Source organism: Cherax quadricarinatus, chromosome 28 (assembly GCF_038502225.1).
Source record: "Cherax quadricarinatus isolate ZL_2023a chromosome 28, ASM3850222v1, whole genome shotgun sequence".
In the NCBI taxonomy this organism is placed as follows: Eukaryota; Metazoa; Arthropoda; class Malacostraca; order Decapoda; family Parastacidae; genus Cherax; species Cherax quadricarinatus.
This window is the reverse complement of record NC_091319.1, coordinates 17,451,510-17,475,456: the sequence shown is the minus strand read 5'-3', so window position 1 is coordinate 17,475,456 and position 23,947 is coordinate 17,451,510. Positions and strand designations below refer to the sequence as shown.

Genomic DNA, 23,947 nt, shown 5'->3' with positions numbered 1-23,947 from the left:
CTACTATCTATTTTATTCAAATAATGAGCTCTGCTGTAACAGTCGCACCAGTCATGTGTAGGCTGCCACTGTCAGGATAAAAATAAATCTAGTCTAAAAAATAAAATAAAATGCAAACATTAATAACGAATTAACAACAACTGGCTAGCCCATCCTCCCGGCCGTCCTCATACACACCCTGGAAAAAGTGTTGTTTTTAACGCACTAATTAAAGTAATAACACCGAGCTGCCAGACGTGTCCCACCCCATTTTTTATATATACTTTCATTGACAATTATACGCAGAATTATTTGTTAAATTATCCAAAACTAAAATAACTAACAAACGAATGATTTTTGAGGCACAGAATATTCCTAAATTGACGCAGCGAAATGTAGGAAAAACAACGAGAGTAATGTGATGAAGAGTTAATAAGGTATTTTGTCAGGTGTATTATCTCTAATTGTGGGAACAACAGCAATTAATATGAAAGTGCCAGCCCTGGTTGTATGAGTCAGGATAAGAGTCACGGAGCACGAGTCACAGAACACGAGTCACGGGACACGAGAGTCGCGGGACACGACTCGAACTTAATATCTAGTTTAGATATTACCAGAAAAAAAAAATCATAACAATAGTGGTTGTTTCATCCGTTCCCTGCAATCTTTTCCACTTTTGCTTTATTTTGCCATGTTGTTTCTCTGCCCGAGTCTCACCGTCAGTCAGGCTGTGACGGGTGTGTCTACCAGGTCCCTTACTGGCACATTTCACCGCATTGTGGGTGAAACGTTGCACCAATACAGGATTTCACTAAGTTTATCACTTGTTGGCGTTAAGCCTCGAACTGGCATGTTCGTTTCTTCTCTCTTCTCTCTTCTCTCTTCTCTCTCTCTCTCTCTCTGAATTCGTACCGTTTTATATTATTTTAGATGCAAATACACCCTGCAGCTTCGTGTGACTTCTTGTGCATGACTTGACAATGGTCCAGGATGGATCGAAACGTCAAGTTTCCTCTCCCAAAATTCGGGCTATTTATGAATTGTTCTAACCACGATATTTTTATTTTGTATTGTGTGTCCTGGCACCTCTACTGTTTATCCTCATAGCTGACATAGATAAAAACATTCACCACACTTTTGTATAATCATTTACCGATTATACCATAATAAACATAAAAAGTACCTCAGTAGAGGACACGAAAAAATGGCAAGAAAATATAAACAAAGTCTTGCATTGGGGAATATGAGGTTCAATACTGACAAGTTCCAACTACTTAGATATGGAAAGATTGTAGAACTTAAAAAGGACATTGTACACCAAATGGAAGAAGATTACCGTATAGAACGAACATGTGAAAGAACTTGGAGTAATAATGGTAGCTGACCTTGCTTTGAAAGAAGACAATAAGACAAATCTCAAAATTCAGGAAAATGACGGGAGTGGATAATAAAGAGCTTTCAGAACAAGAAAAATATTGCAACTGATGACACTTTTCGAATATTTTTTCTTGCTTGGAGTACTGTTTAGTGCTGACGGCTCGTTTCAGGGCGAGAGAGTTCAGAGCTGGGACAGATACAGAAATCATTTATGGCCCACATATAGTCAATAAAATGTTTAAAGTACTGGGAATACCTCAAAGTCCTAAATATATGTACTCATTGAAGCAGAGGAGTGATACATGATAATGTATACATGGATGGTACTTAAGGGCCTTGTCCCAAATCTGTACACTGCCATAACAACATACTGAAGTAAGAGATATGGGATAATATGTGAAATACACCCATTGCAAAACAGGGGTGCCGTGGGCACAATAAGAGAACAGTGTATCAACATCAGTGGTCCCAGACTGTTCAACACTACCACAAGATATCAGAAACACTGCTGGAACAAGTGAAGAAGTTTTCAAGAGGAAACTGAACACTTACCCCCGCCAAGTGCCAGATCATTCAGGTTGTGACGGACAAAAGGGCCCGAGGGCCACCGGCAGTAATAGCCTGGTTGATCAGACAAGTACCATACAAGCCTGGCACAGGGCCGGGCTAGGAGAATAAGAAAACTCTCGAAAGTTTTCAAAGACACTGTACATACTCCATTTCTTTTCACCTTCATCGACTTGAAATATACTTCACTTGTCTGGATTAAACACTGGTAGCCACTTGTTTGACCAATGCTGCAGTCTGTCCAAGGCTTCTTGTGGCTGATATTTTATTGTTCAAGCTTACGCCTGATTACACGTACCTGGATTATGTTACTGTTATGTACGTTGAGAAGCTGGCGGCATTCTGTTGTCTACTTGGGTACCTGGCAGCTTCGATACTAACAGGACTACTTTTGCATCGATATAAAAAAAAATCGTCATTTTCTTCCAGGTACTAGTAAGAATTTAAGGCAAAGGAACGTATCCTGAGGTTACCAGCTTCTAGTGACGTGCCCAAACATTAAGGTCTTCAATCACCTAATGAACTCGCGTACAGGGAATAGTTTCCAGTCGAGTGCCCAAGCACGAAGGTCCTCAGTCACCTTCTGGACTGGACAGTAGCTGTGATATTTACAAAGCACTTTGACCGTTCCTGTTGACCTGGGGTACCGGTAACTCGATAACCACCTAATACCTTAAAAAAATATTAAATGGTAGTCTTGCGGTCCACGGTGAGTGTCGGATATTAACCAAGGGTTACGCCATTGTGGGAGTCGTGTAAAGGGGACAAGTATCAGTACCTGGAGAGTGTTTCCGGGGATGGGAAGCAAGCAACGCCCACGTGGCCTCGTGATGGATCAGGACCTGATCAAACAGGCTGTCACTGCTGGTCGCACGCAGCCTAACGTACGAACCACAGCCCGGCTGGTCTGAAAGTGATTTGAGGAACTTGTCAATTTCCCTCTTGAACAGGTGACATCACTGCCTGTGAACTACTGAAGCCACACTCTCTCATGTCTGCTGTGTGTTTGAGAAAGTAGTGTTGGGTGAAACCTTGTGCAAATAAAGGCTTTCACTGCTCTTGTAATTTTGTTACCAACTATTGACAGCTGACCAATGTCTTCACCTACTCTCACCACTTTACTTCTCACATCCGAGACTAGTATCTTCTACCAAGAGATCCTCTAGTAACCTTATAAAACTCACAATTATAATCTGCATATTTATTATCACAATTTTTATATATTTATTTATTCCCTGGGTGGTGTTTCTTGCTACAATTTCTTTGCACTTCCCTATTTAGATAACATATCCGTGACCAGTTTCCAGGTCAGTTATTCCCTTTAAGTGCGGCTTGAAGCATTACTTCATTGTTGACTGCCTGGTCAAGTAGGCGGTTGCTGCTACAGGACCGCAGGCCTATATAACCATCACAACCTGGCTTTTGTTTACAGTATTCAGCTTCCTATTCAAAGCCTCTTTGTTCCGGCAACGTTTTATGAATGTATTGGTAGAAGTGATGGGCCACAGATGTCGACACTTTTCTAAATGGATCTAAGGCACTCCACTCTTTAATATGTTGGCATACAAAATATACTCCGACCACGGAACAGAGTATAAAATCTCTCTCATATGTAGAGTATACATTGAGCTGGTGATATGCTGCACTTTCTAGCAGAGAGCTAAACATAATCCCCAAAATACTACAGGATGGTTTGAAAGGCAGGTATGACAGTACAAATACAAGTTTTGCAAAAGGTCGTATAAATAAAGGTTTGTTCAGCTTTAAATGTTTTGTATTGTCACTCAAAAGACTGTAGGGAGCTGTGACGGATTTCAAACATATGAAAAGGTAGTGATAAGAATCTTCTTCCTGCCAGAGAACTGAATATGAGCCACCACAGACTGCAAGAGACAACAACGCACTTCAAACATACGGATCAAGATAATTAGCATTGCTTAATTCACCAAAAATCCGGCACTTGGGATAGAAACCTTATGACGACGTTTGGCTCCAGTCTGAATCTACTGTCAAGCCACAAGAATTGTGACAAATGATCGCTATAAGGTTACTCTCATTTTTTTTTTGTTAACTGTTCCAGCCATGGTGTTGTGATTTCTTTTTATTTTGTAATGTTTAAGTGACTGACTTGAGGAACTGCTAAAGCCTTTACGTAGGTGTACCTGTGACTCAGTGAACCAGAACTTGCTTCAAGGCCAACAGAGGTTTTTCCCAGAATGATCAAGACGTATCAAGAATATTCATCTGTAGTCTATTCGAGAACTCGAGCAGCGGGAAGCTCCAGGTGGAGAGTTCCGGTTATTCTGAATGATTAGGGAGATAATCATTTGTGCAAATTAGCTGCTCACACTGTACATCTGTCTGGACAGACCACACCACCTGATATCAAATTGCTCGGCCTTTAAAACTCGCACTTCCTCTTTCCCTTCCATCAGAACATACATGCGCGCGCAGTATTTTAGTTTACACACACACACACACACACACACACACACACACACACACACACACACACACACACACACACACACACACACACACACACACACGTACGTGTATGAATGCTTAATAATTCGCAAACAGGCGAAATTATTTACATTGTCTCTACATCCACAGCAGAACTCGAACCTGCAAACTCTATCAGAGTACACAGTACTTTACCACGGAGCCAGACCCTAGATAAGTACCGGCACCTAGCCGAGGCTAGATGATGTTCCCACATACCCCAGTGCACCAGGCTGGTTTTCAAAGTTAATTAATCAAATCCTGCCATATGCAGTGGACAACGAAAGAGATTGTCCTGCTGTGGACGTAGAGACAATGTTTGTAAATAATTTCGCCTGTTTGCGAATCGCTAAGCATTTAAAATATCTTTCGCTGTCCACTGCATGTGGCAAGATTTGATGAAATAACTTTGAAAACAAGCCTGGAGCCTCGGGGTATGGGGTAACATCGTCTAGCTACGGCTAGGTGCCCATATTTATCTGGGGTCTGGCTCCGTGGTAAAGTACTGTATACTCTGACACAAAGTTTGCAGGCTCGAGTCCTGCTGTGGACGTAGAGACAATGTCTGTGTCTGTGTGTGGGGGGGGGGCGAATAGGTAAAACTTGCGAATGGCTTAAATATCAACATTCTTCTTGCCGAATAAGGCAACCGAAAATTTGTGTATGCAATAATTTCGCAAAAATCATTCTGAACCCAACGAAAAAAAATATTTCATTGTGTTTATTATTAAATTATTGTAAACTTATCTAAAATATATTAGTTGGATTAGGCTAAATTAAATGCGCTTGTTATAATAAGGTTTGGTAAGTTTTCTAAGGTGCTTTTGGTACAAAATTATTAATTTTTACATTAACAAATGTAAAAATATACATCTTTAAACGTATAAGAGAAAATTTTAAAAACTTAATTTTAAGAGTTCTTGCTGAGTGACCAATTTTACCTATTCGGTACGACATTATATATATATATTATGAGAGAGAGAGAGAGAGAGAGAGAGAGAGAGAGAGAGAGAGAGAGAGAGAGAGAGAGAGAGAGAGGTGCGTGTGCATCAGTTTATATACAGAGTTTAGTTTAACCTACAGTTTAGAAATTCAAATATTCTTTATGTTAATAAGCAGGTGAACTGCGGTCTTAATAACCCTCGTGTAGTCAATACAAGTCAAATAATCAGTAACACATGACCTGGATGAAACAACACATTGCCACCAAGTATAATGACAAAACCACAAGCAGCTGCATGACAAGTTTTTACTGTTCTAAAACTTGTATTTGCCTTCATACGTCAAGTAACGTCTGCAGCTGATTCCAACTGAAGAGGCTACGTGACGCAGCGTAATGATACTGCTTCCATGTAGTGAGAATCTTGCCATATTGTGAAAGTGGCCTTAATACTGTTCCTGCTGATGTTAATACTGTTTTTTTCTCAATATTAACAAAAACGATTTTCATGGAACGACTTTCATAGGTATTTTGGAATGAAAGACAAGACACTTTTAATAAAATGCATCTAATAACTACCATCGTAACTCTTGTGAACCAAGAGAAACAGAGCTAGAAATACTGATAACCTAACCTCATAAACCAGAGTGAGCAGTGATCTATGTGCCTGAAAGAGATTGTTTTTGTTACTGCGTCAAACCAGTACATATCTAATCTTGAACACAGTTTCCAGTGCTCTTTAAACAGTTTTGATCCTTAGATATCTCAGCATTTATAAATGTCTCTGAAAGACCCTACACTCAGATCTCTTGTCTGCACTGCCACTCACTCGTACATTAAAAATAATAATAATAAAACGAAGGTGAAAATCATCTCTTCTCCAAGTTATGAAATTCCTCATGGAACCTAATAAACTTCAATGAAGTTCTAGGTTTCTGCAGAACCCAGTTTGAAAACGCCTAGGCTTCATTCACCTACCAGTACTGCCAACCCAGAGTGTTTCTACATCATTTCTAAATCTGAATTTACCCAACATGAAACCGATGTTTTGAGTTATTTCATGGTCAGATATCCTCAGAACCCTATTTATATCCCCTTGATTTATGTCATCTACTTGTGCACATAACAATCATTTATCCCCCTTCATTGTTCTAGCATTGTTAAATTATACCACTTGAGAAGACACTGCCGCCAGTAAATCGTTAACATACAATATATAAAGATATAACAATGGCCAGTAACTCCTCAGTCAAACTTAAGCAACTAAAGAGTGATTTCCGACTATTTAAACGATGACCATGTCTCCCGCTGCCAGAATCCACCCTTTAGTTTTTACAATTTCGTTATTTGGCAGTTAACTAAATATAAATAAAAATTAGGCTTAGATTAACATATATAAAAGAGAAGTCGGAGGCTGCCAATGCTGCATCAAGCTGGATAACATGAACTTTGAAGACAAGCCAGGACACGACGAGTACACTAAGAGGGAGCTTAAGTGTAAGGGGTCCCCGACTCTCCATGCATAAGGGGAATTACCAGCAAATATCTGACTGTCTTCAAGAGGGAACTGGACAAACTCCGGAAACCTGAGTTAAGGTAAGGGGGCGGGGGGGAAGAGAGAGAGAGAGAGAGAGAGAGAGAGAGAGAGAGAGAGAGAGAGAGAGAGAGAGAGAGAGAGAGAGAGAGAGAGAGAGAGAGAGAGAGAGAAACCTTCGCGGTTCTGATAGCAATGGTCTAACAGAGGCAGTCTCTAATGTCCAATTCATACAGTTTCTATCTTCACTGTTCATAAAACTCTGCATTATTATTATTATAATCAAGGGGAAGCGCTAAACCCGGAGGATTATACAGCGCCTGGGGGGGGGATGTGGAAGGCATTCAGGCTTAATTCGGGGAACTGGAGCACAGATCCAATTCCCTAAATCAAGAGCCCCTCACCAACATCAAGGAACCTTCCTTGAGGGGGTAAAACTCTGCAAGCAACGGCCTCATTCAGAAACACTGTCTAGCACCGATCCTCGTACATATCAAAATATTTCCCCCCTTTCCTCTCGTCATTCATACAAACCTACGCAGGCAACTGGCACACTAACAAACTAGCAACCTTGCTCGTTCATCAATAAATCAACGTAACCCCACCATTTTCATTCACAGAATCTAGCAAGGAATATTCATAAATTCCTACCAAACACTGTTGTTGAGCTCTTTTATCTTGCTAACAACAATAAGTCTTTAGGCTGCAGAAGAAACTACCACGTCACTAAACAAAGCATAATTGTTTAAGTTTAGCTCTATAATTATTATATTGTAATGACATCAGTTGGATATTATTATGGATCATACTTGAAGTATCCCTCATAGTTAAACCCTGAAAGATGTTGGTGAAAATACTATGACAAATGAGAATTTGAAGAGCAGATTTAAAAAAAAAAAAAGTCCAGGTAGCGGCCAAAATTGTGTCCAACAGAATATTATGAGAGTATGAAGCCTCAAGACAAGGGTGGGTGCAGTCTACAAGAGCCAAGATTACTCTATTAATGATTGGGCTGGTACAACTGGGAAGTTGCTACCATGAATAATGTGGCACTAGAACAGAAAGCATATCAGTGACACTACAGTATGGGAAGATACAAGTAGAGCCTCTGTAGGTTCAGTCCTTGAACCCATACTGTTCAATATTTGAATTATCTTCGCATCTATATTTGCAGATGCTAAACTAATAGGAAAATATAAACAGAAGATGATCATAAGAACTACAATATGACTTTCAGGAAATTCATCCGTAAGGTGAGGAGGAAACCGATGGTAGTAAAAGATGTCTACTTGACTAGTTAATAATAACAACAATTTTTATTTCTACAAGTACATGATACAACTTAAACAAACCACTGCTGACATCAATGATATACTATATAGAAAGCCTATGGTTATGCAGAGCATTTCGGGCAAATTAGGTTAATTTTGTTCCCAGGATGAGACCCACACCAGTCGGCTAACAGCCGGGTACTTATTTATTGCTAAATGAACAGGGACAACAGGTGTCTTAAGTAAACTCCCAAATGTTTTTACCTACAGCGTGATCAGCCAGCCTCTTACTGTTAATTTACGTAATATTCGCATTTCCCACAGTCAGGAGTAAGCACGCATGTTTCCCATCCTATCACCTCAGTTCTTGTCAAACACTCGTAAATTCAAAATTAGAAAAGATTTTGTTTTTGTTTTTGCACAACTAGGTCGCTTACTGTCACTACTGAGTCATCAACCTCAGCATTCAAAAAAAAAAAAAATCGACACAAACTTCACAGCTTGTATAACTCACCAGCTACCTAAATTATTATTATTATTATTATTATTATTATTATTATTATTATTATTATTAATGTTATTAACATTCCCAGGCGGCAAGCTAACACTGGCCTACACACCAGCATTATATTGTGATTTACATACAGAGTTCTGGGTGATTCCACGTGTGGGTGATTCCACGTGTGGGTGATCTCACGTGTGTGATCCTATGTGTGGGTGGTAAACAACCTCCCTTCACACTGCTGCTACTGCAGCACCCTCATCCCTGCTGCTACCACCATAGCCACCTACCCATTACCATTTAACTACCATCATTATCGCCCCTACTACCACGATGATCCCCCCCCCAAGTACCATCATTACCACTACAATTACTACACCGCCCCGGAAACCAGCATTACTACACCACGACCGTTACCAAACCACTACTACCACCACATACCCGTCACAGCTGCTTTTCTGGTATCGTTACCACCACTCGTGGCGGGTCACTTCATGAAAAAGACCCGGGCCGGGTCCATACCAGCGAACCACTTTTAACTCATTACCACCTACATCACACTACCATCATTCTTATCCAATTCTTCCTACAAAGAGTCACGCAAAAACCCACTACCCCTTTGACGCCTCATCCCCCCCCACACACACACCTGGGATCTCGATCTTAAGTTTTTTCAAGGTGGCCTGGTAAGCCTGCGGAAATACCCTGTCAAATAACCCGAAGCTATGATCACCACATGACTCGCCCGCATCAGGGTAAATTTTCCTGTTGCTCCTTCATACGTAAGGGGAATTACCAACAGACTTTCAGCTCTCTTTGAGAGGGAACTTGGTGAGTTCGTCAGTTCCTGACCAACCGGAGTGTGGTGCATACGCTGGACTACAAGCAGCTATCTGGAGTCTACCTGGAGGTTATTCCGGGGATTAACGCCCCCGCGGCCCGGTCCACGACCAGGCCTCCCGGTGGATCAGGGCCTGATAAACCAGGCTGATACTGCTGGCCGCACGTAGTCCAACGTACGAACCACAGCCCGGCTGATCCGGCACTTACTTTAGGTCTCTTGAAGGCAGCCAGGGGCCTATTGGTAATTCCCTTTATGCTTGGTGGGAGGCTGCCACCAACAGCCTGATATATTGAAAATTATATAAAATACCGATAAGTTAAAGATTAAGACATGTGCCACAGTTGGGTATCTTTATTCCTGAAACGTTTCGCCTACACAGCAGGTTTCATCAGTCAAATGCGAAGGCAGCAGTAGAGATGAAATAAAGATTTAACCAGTCCATTAATCTTTGAGAAAAGTACTTGAGGTGATCAGTCCCTCAGCCTGGAGAAGAGTTCAGCTCCATGTGTAGGTGAAACGTTTCATAAATATACCCAACTACTGCACATGTGTCAATCGTATACCGACAAGTTGATGAATCGGACATGTCTGGCATATAATACAGAGATAATGATGAACTAAATACATGGGCAACATTATTTTTTATTTTTTTTTTATTATCACACTGGCCGATTCCCACCAAGGCAGGGTGGCCCAGAAAAGAAAAACTTTTACCATCATTCACTCCATCACTGTCTTGCCAGAAGGGTGCTTTACACTACGGTTTTAAAACTGCAACATTAACACCCCTCCTTCAGAGTGCAGGCACTGTACTTCCCATCTCCAGGACTCAAGTCCGGCCTGCCGGTTTCCCTGAACCCCTTCATAAATGTTACTTTGCTCACACTCCAACAGCACGTCAATTATTAAAAAAACATTTGTCTCCATTCACTCCTATCAAACACGCTCACGCATGCCTGCTGGAAGTCAAAGCCCCTCGCACACAAAACCTCCTTTACCCCCTCCCTCCAACCTTTCCTAGGCCGACCCCTACCCCGCCTTCCTTCCACTACAGACTGATACACTCTTGAAGTCATTCTGTTTCGCTCCATTCTCTCTACATGTCCGAACCACCTCAACAACCCTTCCTCAGCCCTCTGGACAACAGTTTTGGTAATCCCGCACCTCCTCCTAACTTCCAAACTACGAATTCTCTGCATTATATTAACACCACACATTGCCCTCAGACATGACATCGCCACTGCCTCCAGCCTTCTCCTCCCTGCAACATTCATCACCCATGCTTCACACCCATATAAGAGCGTTGGTAAAACTATACTCTCATACATTCCCCTCTTTGCCTCCAAGGACAAAGTTCTTTGTCTCCAGAGACTCCTAAGTGCACCACTCACCCTTTTCCCCTCATCAATTCTATGATTCACCTCATCTTTCATAGACCCATCCGCTGACACGTCCACTCCCAAATATCTGAATACATTCACCTCCTCCATACTCTCTCCCTCCAATCTGATATCCAATCTTTCATCACCTAATCTTTTTGTTATCCTCATAACCTTACTCTTTCCTGTATTCACTTTTAATTTTCTTCTTTTGCATACCCTACCAAATTCATCCACCAATCTCTGCAACTTCTCTTCAGAATCTCCCAAGAGCAGTGTCATCAGCAAAGAGCAAATGTGAGAACTCCCACTTTGTGTGTGATTCTTTATCTTTTAACTCCACGCCTCTTGCCAAGACCCTCGCATTTACTTCTCTTACAACCCCATCTATAAATATATTAAACAACCACGGTGACATCACACATGCTTGTCTAAGGCCTACTTTTACTGGGAAATAATTTCCCTCTTTCCTACATACTCTAACTTGAGCCTCACTATCCTCGTAAAAACTCTTCACTGCTTTCAGTAACCTACCTCATACACCTGCAACATCTCCCACATTGCCCCCCTATCCACCCTGTCATACGCCTTTTCCAAATCTATAAATGCCACAAAGACCTCTTTAGCCTTATCTAAATACTGTTCACTTATGTGTTTCACTGTAAACACCTGGTCCACACACCCCCTACCTTTCCTAAAGCCTCCTTGTTCATCTGCTATCCTATTCTCCGTCTTACTCTTAATTCTTTCAATAATAACTCTACCATACACTTTACCAGGTATACTCAACAAACTTATCCCCCTATAATTTTTGCACTCTCTTTTGTCCCCTTTGCCTTTATACAAAGGAACTATGCATGTTCTCTGCCAATCCCTAGGTACCTTACCTTCTTCCATACATTTATTAAATAAACTGCACCAACCACTCTAAAACTATATCCCCACCTGCTTTTAACATTTCTATCTTTATCCCATCAATCCCGGCTGCCTTACCCCTTTTCATTTTACCTACTGCCTCACGAACTTCCCCCACACTCACAACTGGCTCTTCCTCACTCTTACAAGATGTTATTCCTCCTTGCCCTATAAACGAAATCACAGCTTCCCTATCTTCCTCAACATTTAACAATTCCTCGAAATATTCCCTCCATCTTCCCATTACCTCTAACTCTCCATTTAATAACTCTCCTCTCTCCTATTTTTAACTGACAAATCCATTTGTTCTCTAGGCTTCCTTAACTTGTTAATCTCACTCCAAAGCTTTTTCTTATTTTCAACAAAATTTGTTGATAACATCTCACCCACTCTCTCATTTGCTCTCTTTTTACATTGCTTCACCACTCTCTTAACCTCTCTCTTTTTCTCCATATACTCTTCCCTCCTTGCATCACTTCTACTTTGTAAAAACTTCTCATATGCTAACTTTTTCTCCCTCACTACTCTCTTTACATCATCATTCCACCAATCGCTCCTCTTCCCTCCCGCACCCACCTTCCTGTAACCACAAACTTCTGCTGAACACTCCAACACGACATTTTTAAACCTACCCCATACCTCTTCGACCCCATTGCCTATGTTCTCATTAGCCCATCTATCCTCCAATAGCTGTTTATATCTTACCCTAACTGCCTCCTCTTTTAGTTTATAAACCTTCACCTCTCTCTTCCCTGATGCTTCTATTCTCCTTGTATCCCATGGGCAACATCTGGGTATATTTATAGCAGATGCATATAGTCTTAAAATTATGTCCTTGAATTTGCACTGATAAAGTCACTTGATAAGGAAACGTATACAATAAAGATACCCAGATGTTGCACACGAGTCTAATTCATCAATTAGACATGGGCGGCAACTGGGTATCTTTATTCTGTCGGTCGTTTCGCCATAAGCATGAACTGTAAAATAGTGTACAAGTCCCTCAGACTAGGTGTTGAGTACCGTAGTTTTGATGGATCTGATTCATACAAGAATACGGTGCTCAACACCTGCTAGTAGGCTCAGGAACTGATCATCGCTTCTGCAGTCTTTCGTTAAGTCACAGTATTGTGAAGATCAAGCCACTGAATGGCAAAACGTCTACAAAGTAAAGATACCCAGATGATGTGTGTGTCTAATTCATCCATCAACAGCCTGAGCGATCACGCCAGAAACCTCATGAGGAAAAATAAACTTTCTGGTGCATGTGTGACGGTATTTAACAAGGAAAACATTGTAGCAGGACACTGTAACCACCAGTGTAGCAGGACACTGTAACCACCAGTGTAGCAGGACACTGTAACCACCAGTGTAGCAGGACACTGTAACCACCAGTGTAGCAGGACACTGTAACCACCAGTGTAGCAGGACACTGTAACCACCAGTGTAGCAGGACACTGTAACCACCAGTGTAGCAGGACACTGTAACCACCAGTGTAGCAGGACACTGTAACCACCAGTGTAGCAGGACACTGTAACCACCAGTGTAGCAGGACACTGTAACCACCAGTGTAGCAGGACACTGTAACCACCAGTGTAGCAGGACACTGTAACCACCAGTGTAGCAGGACACTGTAACCACCAGTGTAGCAGGACACTGTAACCACCAGTGTAGCAGGACACTGTAACCACCAGTGTAGCAGGACACTGTAACCTCCAGTGTAGCAGGACACTGTAACCACCAGTGTAGCAGGACACTAACCACCAGTGTAGCAGGACACTGTAACCACCAGTGTAGCAGGACACTGTAACCACCAGTGTAGCAGGACACTGTAACCACCAGTGTAGCAGGACACTGTAACCACCAGTGTAGCAGGACACTGTAACCACCAGTGTAGCAGGACACTGTAACCACCAGTGTAGCAGGACACTGTAACCACCAGTGTAGCAGGACACTGTAACCACCAGTGTAGCAGGACACTGTAACCACCAGTGTAGCAGGACACTGTAACCACCAGTGTAGCAGGACACTGTAACCACCAGTGTAGCAGGACACTGTAACCACCAGTGTAGCAGGACACTGTAACCACCAGTGTAGCAGGACACTGTAACCACCAGTGTAGCAGGACACTGTAACCACCAGTGTAGCAGGACACTGTAACCACCAGACACTGTAACCACCAGTGTAGCAGGACACTGTAACCACCAGTGTAGCAGGACACTGTAACCACCAGTGTAGCAGGACACTGTAACCACCAGTGTAGCAGCAGGACACTGTAACCACCAGTGTAGCAGACACTGACACTGTAGCAGGACACTGTAACCACCAGTGTAGCAGGACACTGTAACCACCAGTGTAGCAGGACACTGTAACCACCAGTGTAGCAGGACACTGTAACACCAGTGTAGCAGGACACTGTAACCACCAGTGTAGCAGGACACTAACCACCAGTGTAGCAGGACACTGTAACCACCAGTGTAGCAGGACACTGTAACCACCAGTGTAGCAGGACACTGTAACCACCAGTGTAGCAGGACACTGTAACCACCAGTGTAGCAGGACAATGTAACCCCTCAGTGTGCAGGTTAGTAGTACACTGCTAATGTTTTCAATTTTCTTTACTAGCGTATAAATAACTGATCTCTGATACACGGGTGGTGGAAGGCTTGTTTATGTCAGTCGTGCTCTTCTCGCCACCATCCTCTCAGCCTCGTCTGCCATACGTCTTACACCACCTCACCTTCACCCTTTCACGTTTTTTACCTCCACCACGTAATCCCATCTTTTTCCTGACCTGCGTCGTATCTCTCAACTCCTCCTTCCTCCAGCTACGCTGCATCTCCCCGTCACTCCCTTAAAAAATACTTATGCATTTTCATCACACTTGTACTCTGAAATATAGTCTGTACGCTTATGCATTTACGTACATCTGTCTGTGTTGTGTCTAATGCTTGTTTCTCTGCTGCTCTCTCTGCATCAATTAAGATTTCATGATTAAGACATGTGCAACAGTTAGGAATCTTTATTGTTGAAATGTTTCGCCTACACAGTAGACTTCTACAGTCAAATACAGAGGCAGCAGTTGTAGTAAGGAAATAACGATGTAATCATTCCATCAACCTCAAATACTATTTTTCAAATATTATTTCTCCAAGACTGATGGACTAATTACATCTTTATTTCACTACTACACCTGTTGCCTCTGTATTTGACTGAAGAAGTCTACTGTGTAGGTGAAACATTTCAACAATAAAGATACCCAACTGTTGCACATGTCTTAATCAACTTGTCGGTACTGTATATACCATTTTAACACCAATTAAGATTTACCTGTCACCTGTCTGTGTTAACTGCATCAAATTTTCTCTGCATTTAAAACTGTATGCATGGCGAAGATTTTACCATCGACACTTATGTCTGTGTGCGCGCTTCCTTGTAGCCAAGCTGCCAGTAGTCGTCATCCTTCACCTCCCTGTCACTACGTGATGCTAGTGCCAAAACCTTACTAATCATGCCCATCTGATAGTGTCCATCTCTTAAATAATATTCAATAAAGCGTTAAAGCCCAAGATACTGTCAGCGGCGTGCAACGTTAAATAGAACAACAGGTGTAGAACGCAAGAACAAATGAAGATATGGCAAAGGAGAAAGAAAAAGAAACTACGAATCAAGTGATGTAACAAAGCATCTGTCAAAGCCACAGGTTGCATCAGTAACAAAGACAACACTCAGAGACGAGGGCACAGCAAACAAGAAGTGGAAATAAAAAAAGGGCGAAAATAAAGATGACTAGCTCGGATCAACTTGCTGAAGAACTGGCATGACCTGCTAAACCCTGTAGAGGCGAGGCAACAAAGCAAGTGTTTGGTCCCCCCCCCCCACATACACACACAAACCACTTCCAACGAAGCAAAAGACTTGGTAGAGGGTGAAACTTAACCCCAATGAAGAGTAAGTGTGCTGCGAGCACACCGAGAAAACACAGTAAGTGTCAGGAACCAAAGACTGTTCAATAGCAACCCATCATACATAATGGAGATTATCAATTGGCTCCAAGCTGTTTTCAATAGGGAACTGGATAAATTCCTAGAGTCAGTACTTTATCAGTCTGGTTAATCAGGCCCTGATTTGCCGGGGATCAGGGACTGATCATGGACCAGGCAGCGGGAGCATTGATCCCCAGAACACTTTCTAGGTAGGAAGAGGCAACAAGGTGAGGAGAGTGGGGTAGCGACACTGGACAGTACAGTAAGTGGACGAAGGCTCGAACATTCAATGATCACTGTCAGGAATGACCCACTTGATTTGAGCCTCAAAAATAAATCAAACGAGAGTACACTTCTCTATCACGAGGCGACCATGAAGACAGCAGGGCCACCATGAAGGATAGCAGGGCTACCATGAAGGACAGCGGGGCCACCATGAAGGATAACAGCAAAGGATAAAACAGAGCAGCTTCCTAGCCTTACAAGGCGACAAATACATGAAGGATGAAGTGGTAAAAGTGAAAGACTGGTGGTAGTGATGGACGCCTGAGAGGCGTGCCAAGAACTACTACAACTGCGACAAGCATTCACTGGGGAATAAGAAATGGTGACTGGGAACATGTCAGCCAAGACTTTATCCACACAAAGAAAACAATCCACGCACCAATGAAAGAATGAAGAGTATATGCTAAAGTAACGCCACGGCAAAAGATTAAGGACTCTGATAATGTATCCCGTGGGTAGCGAGAGGAAGAGCGGAGTAACTTCTTGAGACCAGAGTCGAAATCTTCAACAAGTCCTTAGAGACGGAACAATTACTGAACAGCTGAAAGATATACAGCCCCCGGGCTGTATATCTTTCAGCAATGAGCTACACACAGTACTATCACTGACATATCCTGTAAAGTGCACAACACTGTACTATCGCTGACAGGTATCCTGCATACTAAGCTTTGCAGCAGTGTGTGCACGCGCGCGTGTGAGCGAGAAAGATAAAGAGAACAAGAAAACGAGAGAAGGACCGAAAAAGAGATGACCATAAAAGAGAGAACAACAACAAAGAAAGAACGAGAAAAAAAACGAGAAAGCGGGGGGAAGAGAGCGCGCTGGTCACCAGGATGACCCCCCACAGATGGACAAACAAAGTCAGGCCAGCATTACGGGTCATACAGTTGTACGACACCGATGAGAAAGTCGTCCCGTCAGATTTGTCAACGTCATGCCCCGGGCATACCACACGTCTTCCTTCTCATAAAAAAGTGATCTCTGGGAAACTGATGCAAGAGGAGTGTGGCCCACACACCACTGGGGCAGCGAGGTGTTCTCAAGACGATCGAGTCAAGAGGACGCTTGACGGTGTCTTGCCGCGTGTTCAGATCGTCAGCAGTCTAGACTGCTACACAACTGGCACTGTCCTGCCAGTTGTGTAGCTGCAGAGAGGGAAAGGCAATTTTTTTTATGTTAGACGATAAACCTGAGTGGGTCATTCGGGACAAAATGAATAGGACATGACTCATGACATGTGCAACAGTCTGATATCTATTGACCAAACACACCGCCAGCTCAGCAGGCTTCAGCTGAAATGCAGAGTAGACAGTAGATGTCGTGATGTAGATATTAGGGGATCAGTCTCAGCTTGGTGAAGCGAGTTTGAGGCGGTTAGTCATAAGAACAGAGTAGTGCTGCAGCAGGCCTAGTGGCCCAAGTCAGGCAAGTCATAGATTTCAGCCTTGGTGTGTGTGTTCGCCTCCATAACTTCGATGAAGGGCTCGACAGACCTGCCGCTCTCGTGGCGAGGTGTTTCCTCTGTATTAGGAAAGAATGTATCAATGTTCTCCCATACCTTTAGAGACTGTCAGAAGACCGTTCCACGGAAATCTGTCACATAGCGACTTTAATCGGGTATATCAACCCACTATGATGGAGATATTATCCACTGCCAGTAGTTTAAGTATGACTTATGAAATCGTAATAAAACAATTACAAAAACTAAGGTACGGGTGGGGTTAGAACCCATGGCAAGCGAGTTGTAAAACTCCAGGCCAGTGCATAAGCCACTGGGCCAGTAAGATTTATCCAACTAGGTATATTTATACACTGTAGGAAAGTTAGTACAGGCCCCACTCTGACCACAAATGAAAGTTTTTACAGATAAATCTCCTGCCAGCGTGGTTCTAACCCCACCGGTACCGTGGTTTGTTTGCAATGGTGTTATTACGATTTCGTGAGTCGTGGCGACGGCTTTGAGGGGACTTGAGCTAGAGTTCGTCAAGGCAACGATGGCGGGATATTCATCTGTTAAAAAGTGAATTTGTGGTCACAATGATGGCCCATGTTAACCTCCCTATGGTGTATAAATATACGTACCTAGTTGTATGAATCTTACTGCAGCCAGCTGGTCCAGTGGCTTACGCGCTGACCTCAGTTTTACGTCTCACTTGCCCTGATTTATATAGTCTTATGATAGATATACAATTTTACGGGGTAAATCAGAAAAGTCAGTTCAAAGCCTTGGTCAAACGAGCACACAGTCATCAACGAGTCATCATATGACAAAAAAAAAAGTCGGAAAATGGCTGTGAAATTGTATTTTTAACTCGTGGTTTGCCCGAGTAAAAAAAAAAATTACACATGGGAAAATACTCCCCTTGATAAACAGATTGGTGTTAATGTACTGTATCACCTTACCTGTAGCCTGTGCAGCAGTATCGTCCTACTGTGTCTACCGGAGGGGGTTCTAGGGGCCAACGCCCCCCGCGGCCAGGCCCTCGGCCAGGCTTCCCGGTGGATCAGGGCGCGGGGAGTTAAATATTTCGCTACACGTAACGTTACTGCCCCGCCTTTGCAAGGTCCTCACAATTCAAGAAACACATTCACTACTGGATACAAACAAGGTTGTTAAAGACGGCAATAAGACAAAACAATCCACGTAGTGCAGTATTAATTCTTTACGCAGCTATTTTAAATAAAAGCTCTATTTCTAATTATTACTTCTGGTAGTCTACTTCATGTCACTATCAAAACAACACTTCACTGGACTGAAGTAGTGTGGTTATAATCACTTCAAGTTTTCCCTCGGTATGACTCTCGCATTTTCGTTAAACCACTTTTTGCACTTAAATACTGCAGGTCTGTCTTTATGGACGTTCTCTGATATATATATATATATATATATATATATATATATATATATATATATATATATATATATATATATATATGGAGAGAGTTTGTTTTCAAGACTTAAGTCATTCGGAATAATAGTAAAGAAGAGAATAAAGGTGGTGTGTGGGAGGGGAGGAAATAAAGGTGGTGTATGTGGGGAGGGAGGGAATAAAGGTGGTATATGAGGGAGGGAATAAAGGTGATGTATAGGAGGGAATAACTGTGGTGTGGGGGAGGGAATAAAGGTGGTGTGTGGGAGGGAATAAAGGTGGTGTGTGGGAGGGAATAAAGGTGATGTATGGAGGGAAGGAGTAATGGTGGTGTGTGAAGAGAGGGAGTAACGATAGTATAGAGGGAGGAAGAGAGAGTAAAGGTGGTGTGTGGAGAAGAGACTACAAGCTACCACTTTCTATCACTTGCCCACCAACACTGACTAACGTGGTCTACACACACCCTGGCTGTGCGCCCTGCCTGCTGCCAGCCAGCCAGCCAGCCAGCCAGAGAGCCTGCTTGTCTGCCAGTCAGGTATCCCTCGTTCAGCCAGCTAGAACATATTACGTGTTAAGGAACCAAGAATTTTCCACCTCCCTACCATCATAAGGAAGGTTAGCAACAGACCTCTAGCTATCATCAAAACGGGAACCAGATATTTTACCAAGTCACTCCCTGATAATAATAATAATATCTTTATTTACTACAAGTACATATACAAGGTATACAGTCCTAGCTGACATCAATGACATACTACTATATAGAAAGCCGCTTGTTATGCTGAGCATTTCGGGCAAATTAGGTCAATTTTGTCCCAGGATGCGACCCACACCAGTTGACTAACACCCAGGTACCCATATTATTGATAGGGAACATAGACAACCGGTGTAAGGAAACACGCCCAATGTTTCTACCCTTGCTGGGAATCGAACCTGGACTCTCGCTTTGTGAAGCGAATGCTATAGTCACAGAACCACGGGGCACAGCTGAGCGCTGGTCCTAGCACCAACAACCTGACTGATCAGGCCAATAACAAAATTACCAAAAAGACGAATACCTTTATCTCGTATATTAAGAGAGATATTTATGTTAATTAACATGTTATGTGAAAATTTTGATTGTACACAAAAGGTAGCAACCTTACCTAATCTTACTAAATTTCCTAACACAGTTGTGTCTTCCCAAACTCTAGAGTTCAGCTTAATTAAATTTACCTTATATCATTTAACACTTATAGTTCTGGTGATTTTTATACAAATAAGCTTCGTTGCTGAATAAGCCAGTAGTAGTTAGTAGTAGTAATAGTAGTAATGGTAGTAGTAGCAGTGGTAGTAGCTAGTAGTGGTAGTAGCTAGTAGTAATGGTAGTAGCTAGCAGTGGTAGTGGTAGTAATTAGTACTGTAGTAGTGGTAGTAGCTAGTAGTAGTAGTAGTGGTAGTAGCTAGTAATAGTAGTGGTGGTAGTAGCTAGTAGTAGCAACTAGTAGTAGTGGTAGTAGCTAGTAGTAGTCAGTGGTGATAGTAGCTAATAGTAGTAGTGTTAGTACCTAGTAGTAGTTAGTAATGGTAGTAGCTTGCAGAAGCTAGTAGTGGAAGTAGCTAGTAGTGGTAGTAGCTAGTAGTAGTAGTGATAGTAGCTACTAGTAGTTAGTAGTAGTAATTAGTAGTGGTGGTGGTATTGGTATTTCCAGAGCACTTTGAACGTGTAGGTTACCCAACGCTCGTACCAATAAAAAGTAATAAAAACAAGGAAGGAGTAATGGCCTAAACCTTCGGTAAACTGCTAAAATATATTCCACAGTCAGTTGCAATAACAAGCTATATAGACGGAATGGGGGGGAGGGGGGGAAGGAACACCTGAGAACATATCGAAGTCGGCAGGTTCGGTTTAAATGCACATGTCACACACCCATAAAACTCACTATCTCCGTCAGAGCAAATAAACTAATCCAGTTTTTCCCAGCCTGTGGTCCGCGGACTCTTATGCTTACTTTATGCTTACCTTATGCCTCTTTCGAAGGTTATCGCCCCCCGCGGCCCGATTCCAGACCAGATACTCTGGTTGTTGGCGTGACAGATTTAGCTCTTGCACGCAGTCTGGCTGGACAGGAACCGATTTGAGGAACTTACAAACTTTCATTTTCATATTGAATTATTTCAATGTGCAGGTTAGGAACCAGGCCCTTCAGGATTTTCCAGGTGTAAATTACGATGTACTTTTCTTGCTTACGTTCCAAGGAATACAGCTGAAGGGACTTTAAGCGTCCCCAGTAATTCAGATGTTTAACTGATTATATATGGGCAGTGAAAGTTATCTAAGTTTTCTAGCTAACCAGTATTCCAGCCAGGATAGAACAAGTGACTTAATGAGTATCATCATTAGCTCAGTATCTCTTGAACTGAACGATCTAGTTATCCAGCCTATCATTATCTTTGCAGTATCGATAGCAACAGAGTTGTGATCCTTGAGTGTGAGATTTGACATCACTCTACACGAAACTTTTACTCTTAAGTGACTTGAGTTTGTCCCTATACTCTGTTTCAGTATATTTCATCCATTCTTACAAAGCGAAGAAACTGAAACTTGTTCTGCCCGAGGCTCACTGGAAAACTTGATTTATATTCGCTTGAAGATTCACTATCTTCAACGGACACCACTTCCACTGAGATTCTGGTGTCATCTACAAAAAGTGTTACGGTGATATGATTTATGGTCCTCGTCCATATTGAATATAATAGAGAGAAACTGAGGTGGAGCGCAGCTTTTCAGAGCGGCAGCCTCCGACTTCACTGTTTACTACTGCCCTCTGAGTTCTATTAACTTCAGCATTCCTCTGCCCACTTTTCTAGTTAGTCCTTTTGCACGCATTTTGTGTGCTATCACACCATGATCTCACTTATCGAAGGATTTTCTAAAATCAGTGTATACTACATCAGCATCCAGAACAATGTAATGAAAGGCAGGAGCGACCTTCTCCAAATTCATGGTGTCTTGAATTGTACAATTATTGCCATTCCACGCGATCAATCTTGCTTATTAGCTTTCGCAATTGCTGTACCTCCACCTTTGTAAAATAGGTCAATATCAGTAGTTTTAAACGACTGTGGGATGCCACTTGTGTCTAGACTCCTTCACAGAATACTGGGGAGATAAAAGTGATAAAATACCGACACGATGGAAAAATAAACACAAATGCAGTATAATGCGATCCTTTACCGACTACGTTACGCTTACACAGTGAGCTTTATCAAGTCACAAACAGATGTACCTGGGTAAAGAGTACATGAGTACACATAGGATGGATAATCAGGTGAAGAATGTTGGGTGCGTTGTATTTGAGGCGGACCTGCGCGGGATGTGCAGGTCCAACTAACGTTAGGTGTTTAACACATCTCCAGAGAATCTCTGAGTCGTTTTGGCACTCGGGGTGCGGCCTGAGTGCAAGGAATGGCCCAAATAGAGTTGAAAGACTAACCGTACCCTTGTCATAGGGCTGTAAATGGTACTCCACTTGACAGGAATACTCACCGTGCCCCGCTATAGGGCTGTAAACGGTATATCACTTGTACAAACTCTGACACTACTTCGGGAGCCACTGCTGGGTCACCACACACAGAAGATCCGGGTCAGGACCCGTCCTGGCAAATCTACATGAACATTTACCCAAGTAGATCTGTTTGTAACTTGATAAAACCCACTGTGTGGGCGAAACGTAGTCAATAAAGGATCACATTATACTGCATTCGTGTTTATTTTTTCATGGAATACCAAAGACCCGACACAGAGGTTTCTTGTATTTGTTATGAATCTGGAGTTCCATCAGTCTGGGCCTGGGGCAGACCGCATGGGTATGCTGTCGATGACTTCTTTAAACTCAACAGGGTATACGCTATATCAGAAATTGTGGAGAGGTTAGCTGCGTTTTGAGTTTCATTCGTGAAAACCTTAATAGGGTCGTCGAACTGTAGAATGCTGAGTGGTTCACTGAATAACGAGTCGTAATTGTGAATTCAGTATTTCATTCATTACCTTACTGACATCAGTTTATGTTGCACCTCCGTCAGGTAAGCGCTCTATATTGCATGTAGTTTTCACCCTGAATTTTGCGTACGAAAAGAATGAGTTTGGGATTTCTTTTAATTTAATTTATGACTCTTCGCTTCCTGTCCTCCTCTGTGCTCTAGGTTCAATATTTCCATAACCAAAATTTCCTTTCGTGCTTCAGAAAGTCTGTTGCATTTTTTGAAGATCAGAATAGGGAGAAAAAAAGCACCAATGAGCACCCCCCCCCCCATCCCTCTTCTCTCTCTCTCCCTCCGTCTCTCTCTTCCTCTCTCTTTCTCCCCCCTCCCTTCCTCTCTTTTTCTCCCCCTCCCTCCCTCCCTCTCTCTTTCTCCCTCCCTCTCTCTCTCTTTCTCCCTCCCTCTCTCTCTCTCCTTCCCTCCCTCTCTCTTTCTCTCTCTCTCCTTCCCTCCCTCCCTCTCTCTCGGTGTCTGCATCATCTCTGCCACAGAGGTGTGTATCTGGAACATTCTTGGAGAACCAATGAGCTCACCCTCCAAGAAATTGGTTCAGATCTGCAGTGGTCATATGGTGTTCCCAGTGTGAGGTCACCAGGTATTATTCCCAGGGTCCGCCAAGCCTGGCAGCAAGCAATGCTCCTCCAGCCACCGCTGGATTGTCTTAATTAACGAAGCCTAAAATTACAACTGTTAACACGTGGATGTCGCAAATTAACATGTGAAGGTTCGCAAATTAGTATGTGAAGCTTTGCAAATTTATTATTGAAGTTAAGAAAAAAAGCATCGTACGTCTTCTTAAAATGTTGGAAACTGGTGCTCTAACCCATGCTGTGCATACTATGGGATTTTAAAAAATATTATGCATTTATATTTGTTTGGTAAATGAAACATTTTGATTTTGATGTGTGCCCACAAGGAGACCTGACCCACATCTTGATACTCCACCTCTCAGTGTACGTACACCGTGGA

The 23,947-nt window shown here is 42.6% G+C and overlaps 1 protein-coding gene across 10 annotated transcripts in view; it reads right to left on the bottom strand.

Annotated features, from left to right (window-relative positions):
• The window catches only part of LOC128693328 (uncharacterized), a 354,225-nt gene that overhangs the window by 74,041 nt on the left and 256,237 nt on the right, over nt 1-23,947 (bottom strand). The window contains exons 1-2 of one of the 10 annotated variants that reach the window (XM_053782950.1): nt 19,369-19,389; nt 18,489-18,679 (exon numbers count right to left, since the gene is read on the bottom strand). The exons of 6 other annotated variants lie outside the window; for them this stretch is intronic. The gene's annotated coding sequence lies outside the window, so the exon portion shown is untranslated. Of the gene's footprint in view, nt 1-18,488; nt 18,936-19,368; nt 19,392-19,418; nt 19,483-23,947 lie in introns of those variants that run through there. 3 more of the 10 variants (XM_070089444.1, XM_053782954.1, XM_070089442.1) reach the window with 3 other exon arrangements.